We start from the raw sequence: 9,275 nt of genomic DNA, 5'->3' as shown, positions 1-9,275 counted from the left end.
ATTGACCACTTTTAGGAAAAACCCCTACATAAACAAACACATGGGCGCAGACATTTTGGACACCCAAAGTTGTGCGGAGGAGAAAATGCTAGCTGGCGCGTGATTGGTCAATAAGAGAAAAGACTTGTTATGTATTTGACAAGTGAAATAAAGTTGATAAAAATCTCATATCAAGACTTGGGTTTCTTTGAGATATATAGGAGTTACAGGTAAAAATTTGAAGGGAGGGGTGCCCTTTGGTTAGAGATTTTCATTTGGTGTCAAACGCACCTTGTTGTAAACAAATGGAAATTGAAAGTAAAAGTGCCGCGTGACGGTATATTTTTTCTGGCATGTTTTGTTTTCCAATATCTCGAACTTTCACGACAAAAAGGCCATTTGTCCGAAATTCAATATATGTATGAGTGACAGGGGCTCAAGTTTGTATGGAAGTCTATGGGAAAACATTTAGTGGTGTTTGTCCTATAGAATAGGTATGTATTTCATGGAAAAACATTGATTACAGCCAAAAAATCAATCAGTTCCTATTTTTTTGGCATTGAGATCATATTTTAGTTAATTTTTACTATTTCTTAAAAAATTAGAGGGTTTGGGTAAATTGAGGCTCACAATGGGGACTGCACATGGTGAAAAAATGCCAAAATTTTTGCCCTAGCTCTCATATTTTCAATAAATGTACATGTAAATAATTTTAAATAAATATTTATGCTGAAATTTACTGTGAATATTGTAAATAATACAATATTGATGTTTATGGGCATCATCAATACACAAAACATATGAATATCCCCCTCGCAGTTTGAGAAATTCATTTAAATCCATGTATTTTATGAGTGAGGACATTGGAACAGATTGACTAATCCTCTTTCAAATTTGTGTAAATCAGAGTTGATTGAATAATTTATAACAAAATTAGACTGCTGTTAAGTAATTAGGTTACTTTGTTTTTATATAAGGGGCCTAATCCAGCAACAAAGCCAATTTTAGTCATGTAATCAGTGCTGGCTTGATATAAAAGTTATACTTTGGGGAAAACTTAGAGATTACTAGTAGGAAATTTAATTTAAATTACTGTAAAATATATTTTAGCAGAAAATACATTGAAAATACAAGAAATTTGCAAAATTATTATTGCAAAAATGATGAAAAAGTGCCTGAATATCCTTCCTCCTTGCCATATCCAATCTTGATATTCTGCAGAAAAGAGGGGGGGGGGGGGTAATTTTGTACTCTAATGATGCTGGAAAATGAAGGAATTTTTTTTAAAATGTGGTTTATTTGAACAACAAGAGTCATGCTTATCTGCAGTTATTTTTTTCAATTTCTTAGATATTTTTTTAAATAATTATCTGAGTAAATTCTATTTAAACATGATTATTTTAAAGCTATTTCATCACTAATGCTTATAAAAAATTCAAAAGATGATGTAAATAATAAAAAATTATAATATAAGCTACTACATGCATTTATCAGTATGTTTTAATAAAATAAAATATATTTCAGCAATGCATTCTCAAGAAGGAAGAGATTAATGAACCCTCCCCTCTTACAATGAACAACACATGGACACTCTCAGGATGGTCCCTTTGCTTTCATTAAGAGTTCCAAGGTATGGTTTTCCTAGCCAATCTAGTTAATCTATGAGTATTTAAGTTATTTAGAACTTTTTATAGATTATTAGAAAATAAATTTCTTCAGAACTGCAGTTATTTAAGCACTTTGCTTACAATTGAGCACTGTATTCAATCAGACAATATGATTTATCTGCCCTTGGCATTTAATCAATTTATTAATTATGTCAATAATAAGAAATGATATGCAAATGAATATCTTTGCCTTTCATGAGAATATACATATTTAACATCAATTACATGAAATGTTCATGGAAATTGGCTAAAATGTAGGTCACCCCCCTTCAAAATTACAAAATTTTCAGTGGGGATGTATTTGATTCTCTGATGCCAGCAACCCACTGCTGATAAATTCTTTTTAATCTTATGTACATTTGAACTACATATAATTCTCTTTCTTTCCATTGATTATTTTATCTACATTAGTTATTACTCTTTCCATAACCCAGCTTTTTCTTACAAAAACCTGCTGATTTTCTTCATTTTTCATTAATAACGGGTACCTGCTACCCTGAATGATTAACATGATCTATCTTGAGAGATTATGAGAGATAATAAGAAAAACAAGCAAAACATATGCTAGATTAATCATTTTATTTGAAAAGTTTGAAAGAAAAATAGAAAATTGCTTCAATTTCTAGACATCTTTTCTGTTTCACAGATGTGTGTCTGATTGACTGGGGTGTGAAATGTAACAGCCAATGGTGTACTTAAGCTAAGACTGTCAGTCCCAATATTCAAGAGGTGAGATAAGCAATGGATATGTGTTCTAAAAATACTAAATTGACCACTTTTTATAAATGTTTCTTTTACTCTATAGGAAAAACCCCTACATAAACAAACACATGGGCGCAGACATTTTGGACACCCAAAGTTGTGCGGAGGAGAAAATGCTAGCTGGCGCGTGATTGGTCAATAAGAGAAAAGACTTGTTATGTATTTGACAAGTGAAATAAAGTTGATAAAAATCTCATATCAAGACTTGGGTTTCTTTGAGATATATAGGAGTTACAGGTAAAAATTTGAAGGGAGGGGTGCCCTTTGGTTAGAGATTTTCATTTGGTGTCAAACGCACCTTGTTGTAAACAAATGGAAATTGAAAGTAAAAGTGCCGCGTGACGGTATATTTTTTCTGGCATGTTTTGTTTTCCAATATCTCGAACTTTCACGACAAAAAGGCCATTTGCCCGAAATTCAATATATGTATGAGTGACCGGGGCTCAAGTTTGTATGGAAGTCTATGGGAAAACATTTAGTGTTGTTTGTCCTATAGAATAGGTATGTATTTCATGGAAAAACATTGATTACAGCCAAAAAATCAATCAGTTCCTATTTTTTGGCATTGAGATCATATTTTAGTTAATTTTTACTATTTCTTAAAAAATTAGAGGGTTTGGGTAAATTGAGGCTCACAATGGGGACTGCACATGGTGAAAAAATGCCAAAATTTTTGCCCTAGCTCTCATATTTTCAATAAATGTACATGTAAATAATTTTAAATAAATATTTATGCTGAAATTTACTGTGAATATTGTAAATAATACAATATTAATATTTATGGGCATCATCAATACACAAAACATATGAATATCCCCCTCGCAGTTTGAGAAATTCATTTAAATCAATGTATTTTATGAGTGAAGATATTGGAACAGATTGACTAATCCTCTTTCAAATTTGTGTAAATCAGAGTTGATTGAATAATTTATAACAAAATTAGACTGCTGTTAAGTAATTAGGTTACTTTGTTTTTATATAAGGGGCCTAATCCAGCAACAAAGGCAATTTCAGTCATGTAATCAGTGCTGGCTTGATATAAAAGTTATACTTTGGGGAAAACTTAGAGATTACTAGTAGGAAATTTAATTTAAATTACTGTAAAATATATTTTAGCAGAAAATACATTGAAAATACAAGAAATTTGCAAAATTATTATTGCAAAAATGATGAAAAAGTGCCTGAATATCCTTCCTCCTTGCCATATCCAATCTTGATATTCTGCAGAAAAGAGGGGGGGGGGGTAATTTTGTACTCTAATGATGCTGGAAAATGAAGGAATTTTTTAAAAATGTGGTTTATTTGAACAACAAGAGTCATGCTTATCTGCAGTTATTTTTTTCAATTTCTTAGATATTTTTTAAATAATTATCTGAGTAAATTCTATTTAAACATGATTATTTTAAAGCTATTTCATCACTAATGCTTATAAAAAATTCAAAAGATGATGTAAATAATAAAAAATTATAATATAAGCTACTACATGCATTTATCAGTATGTTTTAATAAAATAAAATATATTTCAGCAATGCATTCTCAAGAAGGAAGAGATTAATGAACCCTCCCCTCTTACAATGAACAACACATGGACACTCTCAGGATGGTCCCTTTGCTTTCATTAAGAGTTCCAAGGTATGGTTTTCCTAGCCAATCTAGTTAATCTATGAATTTTTAAGTTATTTAGAACTTTTTATAGATTATTAGAAAATAAATTTCTTCAGAACTGCAGTTATTTAAGCACTTTGCTTACAATTGAGCACTGTATTCAATCAGACAATATGATTTATCTGCCCTTGGCATTTAATCAATTTATTAATTATGTCAATAATAAGAAATGATATGCAAATGAATATCTTTGCCTTTCATGAGAATATACATATTTAACATCAATTACATGAAATGTTCATGAAAATTGGCTAAAATGTAGGTCACCCGCCTTGAAAATTACAAAATTTCAGTGGGGATGTATTTGATTCTCTGATGCCAGCAACCCACTTGCTGATAGAATTCTTTTTAATCTTATGTACATTTGAACTACATATAATTCTCTTTCTTTCCATTGATTATTTTATCTACATTAGATTTCACTCTTTCCATAACTCAGCATTTTCTTACAAAAACCTGCTGATTTTCTTCATTTTTCATTAATAACGGGTACCTGCTACCCTGAATGATTAACATGATCTATCTTGAGAGATTATTAGAGATAATAAGAAAAACAAGCAAAACATATGCTAGATTAATCATTTTATTTGAAAAGTTTGAAAGAAAAATAGAAAATTGCTTCAATTTCTAGACATCTTTTCTGTTTCACAGATGTGTGTCTGATTGACTGGGGTGTGAAATGTAACAGCCAATGGTGTACTTAAGCTAAGACTGTCAGTCCCAATATTCAAGAGGTGAGATAAGCAATGGATATGTGTTCTAAATATACTAAATTGACCACTTTTTATAAATGTTTCTTTTACTCTATAGGAAAAACCCCTACATAAACAAACACATGGGCGCAGACATTTTGGACACCCAAAGTTGTGCGGAGGAGAAAATGCTAGCTGGCGCGTGATTGGTCAATAAGAGAAAAGACTTGTTATGTATTTGACAAGTGAAATAAAGTTGATAAAAATCTCATATCAAGACTTGGGTTTCTTTGAGATATATAGGAGTTACAGGTAAAAATTTGAAGGGAGGGGTGCCCTTTGGTTAGAGATTTTCATTTGGTGTCAAACGCACCTTGTTGTAAACAAATGGAAATTGAAAGTAAAAGTGCCGCGTGACGGTATATTTTTTCTGGCATGTTTTGTTTTCCAATATCTCGAACTTTCACGACAAAAAGGCCATTTGCCCAAAATTCAATATATGTATGAGTGACAGGGGCTCAAGTTTGTATGGAAGTCTATGGAAAACATTTAGTGGTGTTTGTCCTATAGAATAGGTATGTATTTCATGGAAAAACATTGATTACAGCAAAAATCAATCAGTTCCTATCTTTTTGGCATTGAGATCATATTTTAGTTAATTTTTACTATTTCTTAAAAAATTAGAGGGTTTGGGTAAATTGAGGCTCACAATGGGGACTGCACATGGTGAAAAAATGCCAAAATTTTTGCCCTAGCTCTCATATTTTCAATAAATGTACATGTAAATAATTTTAAATAAATATTTATGCTGAAATTTACTGTGAATATTGTAAATAATACAATATTGAGGTTTATGGGCATCATCAATACACAAAACATATGAATATCCCCCTCGCAGTTTGAGAAATTCATTTAAATCCATGTATTTTATGAGTGCAGACATTGGAACAGATTGACTAATCCTCTTTCAAATTTGTGTAAATCAGAGTTGATTGAATAATTTATAACAAAATTAGACTGCTGTTAAGTAATTAGGTTACTTTGTTTTTATATAAGGGGCCTAATCCAGCAACAAAGGCAGTTTCAGTCATGTAATCAGTGCTGGCTTGATATAAAAGTTATACTTTGGGGAAAACATTAGAGATTACTAGTAGGAAATTTAATTTAAATTACTGTAAAATATATTTTAGCAGAAAATACATTGAAAATACAAGAAATTTGCAAAATTATTATTGCAAAAATGATGAAAAAGTGCCTGAATATCCTTCCTCCTTGCCATATCCAATCTTGATATTCTGCAGAAAAGAGGGGGGGGGGGGTAATTTTGTACTCTAATGATGCTGGAAAATGAAGGAATTTTTTTTAAAATGTGGTTTATTTGAACAACAAGAGTCATGCTTATCTGCAGTTATTTTTTTCAATTTCTTAGATATTTTTTAAAATAATTATCTGAGTAAATTCTATTTAAACATGATTATTTTAAAGCTATTTCATCACTAATGCTTATAAAAAATTCAAAAGATGATGTAAATAATAAAAAATTATAATATAAGCTACTACATGCATTTATCAGTATGTTTTAATAAAATAAAATATATTTCAGCAATGCATTCTCAAGAAGGAAGAGATTAATGAACCCTCCCCTCTTACAATGAACAACACATGGACACTCTCAGGATGGTCCCTTTGCTTTCATTAAGAGTTCCAAGGTATGGTTTTCCTAGCCAATCTAGTTAATCTATGAATATTTAAGTTATTTAGAACTTTTTATAGATTATTAGAAAATAAATTTCTTCAGAACTGCAGTTATTTAAGCACTTTGCTTACAATTGAGCACTGTATTCAATCAGACAATATGATTTATCTGCCCTTGGCATTTAATCAATTTATTAATTATGTCAATAATAAGAAATGATATGCAAATGAATATCTTTGCCTTTCATGAGAATATACATATTTAACATCAATTACATGAAATGTTCATGAAAATTGGCTAAAATGTAGGTCACCCCCCTTCAAAATTACAAAATTTTCAGTGGGGATGTATTTGATTCTCTGATGCCAGCAACCCACTGCTGATAGAATTCTTTTTAATCTTATGTACATTTGAACTACATATAATTCTCTTTCTTTCCATTGATTATTTTATCTACATTAGATTTCACTCTTTCCATAACTCAGCATTTTCTTACAAAAACCTGCTGATTTTCTTCATTTTTCATTAATAACGGGTACCTGCTACCCTGAATGATTAACATGATCTATCTTGAGAGATTATGAGAGATAATAAGAAAAACAAGCAAAACATATGCTAGATTAATCATTTTATTTGAAAAGTTTGAAAGAAAAATAGAAAATTGCTTCAATTTCTAGACATCTTTTCTGTTTCACAGATGTGTGTCTGATTGACTGGGGTGTGAAATGTAACAGCCAATGGTGTACTTAAGCTAAGACTGTCAGTCCCAATATTCAAGAGGTGAGATAAGCAATGGATATGTGTTCTAAAAATACTAAATTGACCACTTTTTATAAATGTTTCTTTTACTCTATAGGAAAAACCCCTACATAAACAAACACATGGGCGCAGACATTTTGGACACCCAAAGTTGTGCGGAGGAGAAAATGCTAGCTGGCGCGTGATTGGTCAATAAGAGAAAAGACTTGTTATGTATTTGACAAGTGAAATAAAGTTGATAAAAATCTCATATCAAGACTTGGGTTTCTTTGAGATATATAGGAGTTACAGGTAAAAATTTGAAGGGAGGGGTGCCCTTTGGTTAGAGATTTTCATTTGGTGTCAAACGCACCTTGTTGTAAACAAATGGAAATTGAAAGTAAAAGTGCCGCGTGACGGTATATTTTTTCTGGCATGTTTTGTTTTCCAATATCTCGAACTTTCACGACAAAAAGGCCATTTGTCCGAAATTCAATATATGTATGAGTGACAGGGGCTCAAGTTTGTATGGAAGTCTATGGGAAAACATTTAGTGGTGTTTGTCCTATAGAATAGGTATGTATTTCATGGAAAAACATTGATTACAGCCACAAAATCAATCAGTTCCTATCTTTTTGGCATTGAGATTATAGTTTAGTTAATTTTTACTACTTCTTAAAAAAAAAATTAGAGGGTTTGGGTAAATTGAGGCTCACAATGGGGACTGCACATGGTGAAAAAATGCCAAAATTTTTGCCCTAGCTCTCATATTTTCAATAAATGTACATGTAAATAATTTTAAATAAATATTTATGCTGAAATTTACTGTGAATATTGTAAATAATACAATATTGAGGTTTATGGGCATCATCAATACACAAAACATATGAATATCCCCCTCGCAGTTTGAGAAATTCATTTAAATCCATTTATTTTATGAGTGCAGACATTGGAACAGATTGACTAATCCTCTTTCAAATTTGTGTAAATCAGAGTTGATTGAATAATTTATAACAAAATTAGACTGCTGTTAAGTAATTAGGTTACTTTGTTTTTATATAAGGGGCCTAATCCAGCAACAAAGGCAGTTTCAGTCATGTAATCAGTGCTGGCTTGATATAAAAGTTATACTTTGGGGAAAACTTAGAGATTACTAGTAGGAAATTTAATTTAAATTACTGTAAAATATATTTTAGCAGAAAATACATTGAAAATACAAGAAATTTGCAAAATTATTATTGCAAAAATTATGAAAAAGTGCCTGAATATCCTTCCTCCTTGCCATATCCAATCTTGATATTCTGCAGAAAAGAGGGGGGGGGGGTAATTTTGTACTCTAATGATGCTGGAAAATGAAGGAATTTTTTTAAAATGTGGTTTATTTGAACAACAAGAGTCATGCTTATCTGCAGTTATTTTTTTCAATTTCTTAGATATTTTAAAAAATAATTATCTGAGTAAATTCTATTTAAACATGATTATTTTAAAGCTATTTCATCACTAATGCTTATAAAAAATTCAAAAGATGATGTAAATAATAAAAAATTATAATATAAGCTACTACATGCATTTATCAGTATGTTTTAATAAAATAAAATATATTTCAGCAATGCATTCTCAAGAAGGAAGAGATTAATGAACCCTCCCCTCTTACAATGAACAACACATGGACACTCTCAGGATGGTCCCTTTGCTTTCATTAAGAGTTCCAAGGTATGGTTTTCCTAGCCAATCTAGTTAATCTATGAATATTTAAGTTATTTAGAACTTTTTATAGATTATTAGAAAATAAATTTCTTCAGAACTGCAGTTATTTAAGCACTTTGCTTACAATTGAGCACTGTATTCAATCAGACAATATGATTTATCTGCCCTTGGCATTTAATCAATTTATTAATTATGTCAATAATAAGAAATGATATGCAAATGAATATCTTTGCCTTTCATGAGAATATACATATTTAACATCAATTCCATGAAATGTCCATGAAAATTGGCTAAAATGTAGGTCACCCCCCTTCAAAATTACAAAATTTTCAGTGGGGATGTATTTGATTCTCTGATGCCAGCAACCCA

At 30.7% G+C, this 9,275-nt stretch overlaps 1 long non-coding RNA gene across 7 annotated transcripts; it reads left to right on the top strand.

Annotated features, from left to right (window-relative positions):
- Window positions 1-16: 16 nt before the first annotated feature.
- LOC134253348 (uncharacterized) lies at window positions 17-8,942 on the top strand. Of its 7 annotated transcripts, none has more exons than XR_009989108.1 (11): window positions 17-209; window positions 1,504-1,609; window positions 2,293-2,375; window positions 2,452-2,909; window positions 3,935-4,040; window positions 4,725-4,807; window positions 4,884-5,077; window positions 6,369-6,474; window positions 7,159-7,241; window positions 7,318-7,775; window positions 8,807-8,941. It is a non-coding gene; the product is annotated as an uncharacterized LOC134253348 (long non-coding RNA). The 7 variants fall into 7 exon arrangements; XR_009989106.1 differs by having other exon boundaries at window positions 17-473; XR_009989107.1 differs by having other exon boundaries at window positions 17-473; window positions 2,452-2,645; window positions 8,807-8,940.
- Window positions 8,943-9,275: the final 333 nt, after the last annotated feature.

This window comes from Saccostrea cucullata, unplaced genomic scaffold (assembly GCF_032062105.1).
Source record: "Saccostrea cucullata isolate Sc308-1 unplaced genomic scaffold, CSIRO_AGI_Scuc_v1 ctg14759, whole genome shotgun sequence".
Taxonomy (NCBI): domain Eukaryota; kingdom Metazoa; phylum Mollusca; class Bivalvia; order Ostreida; family Ostreidae; genus Saccostrea; species Saccostrea cuccullata.
Note: the sequence above shows the minus strand (reverse complement) of the source record. Positions and strands in the feature narration are given on the sequence as shown.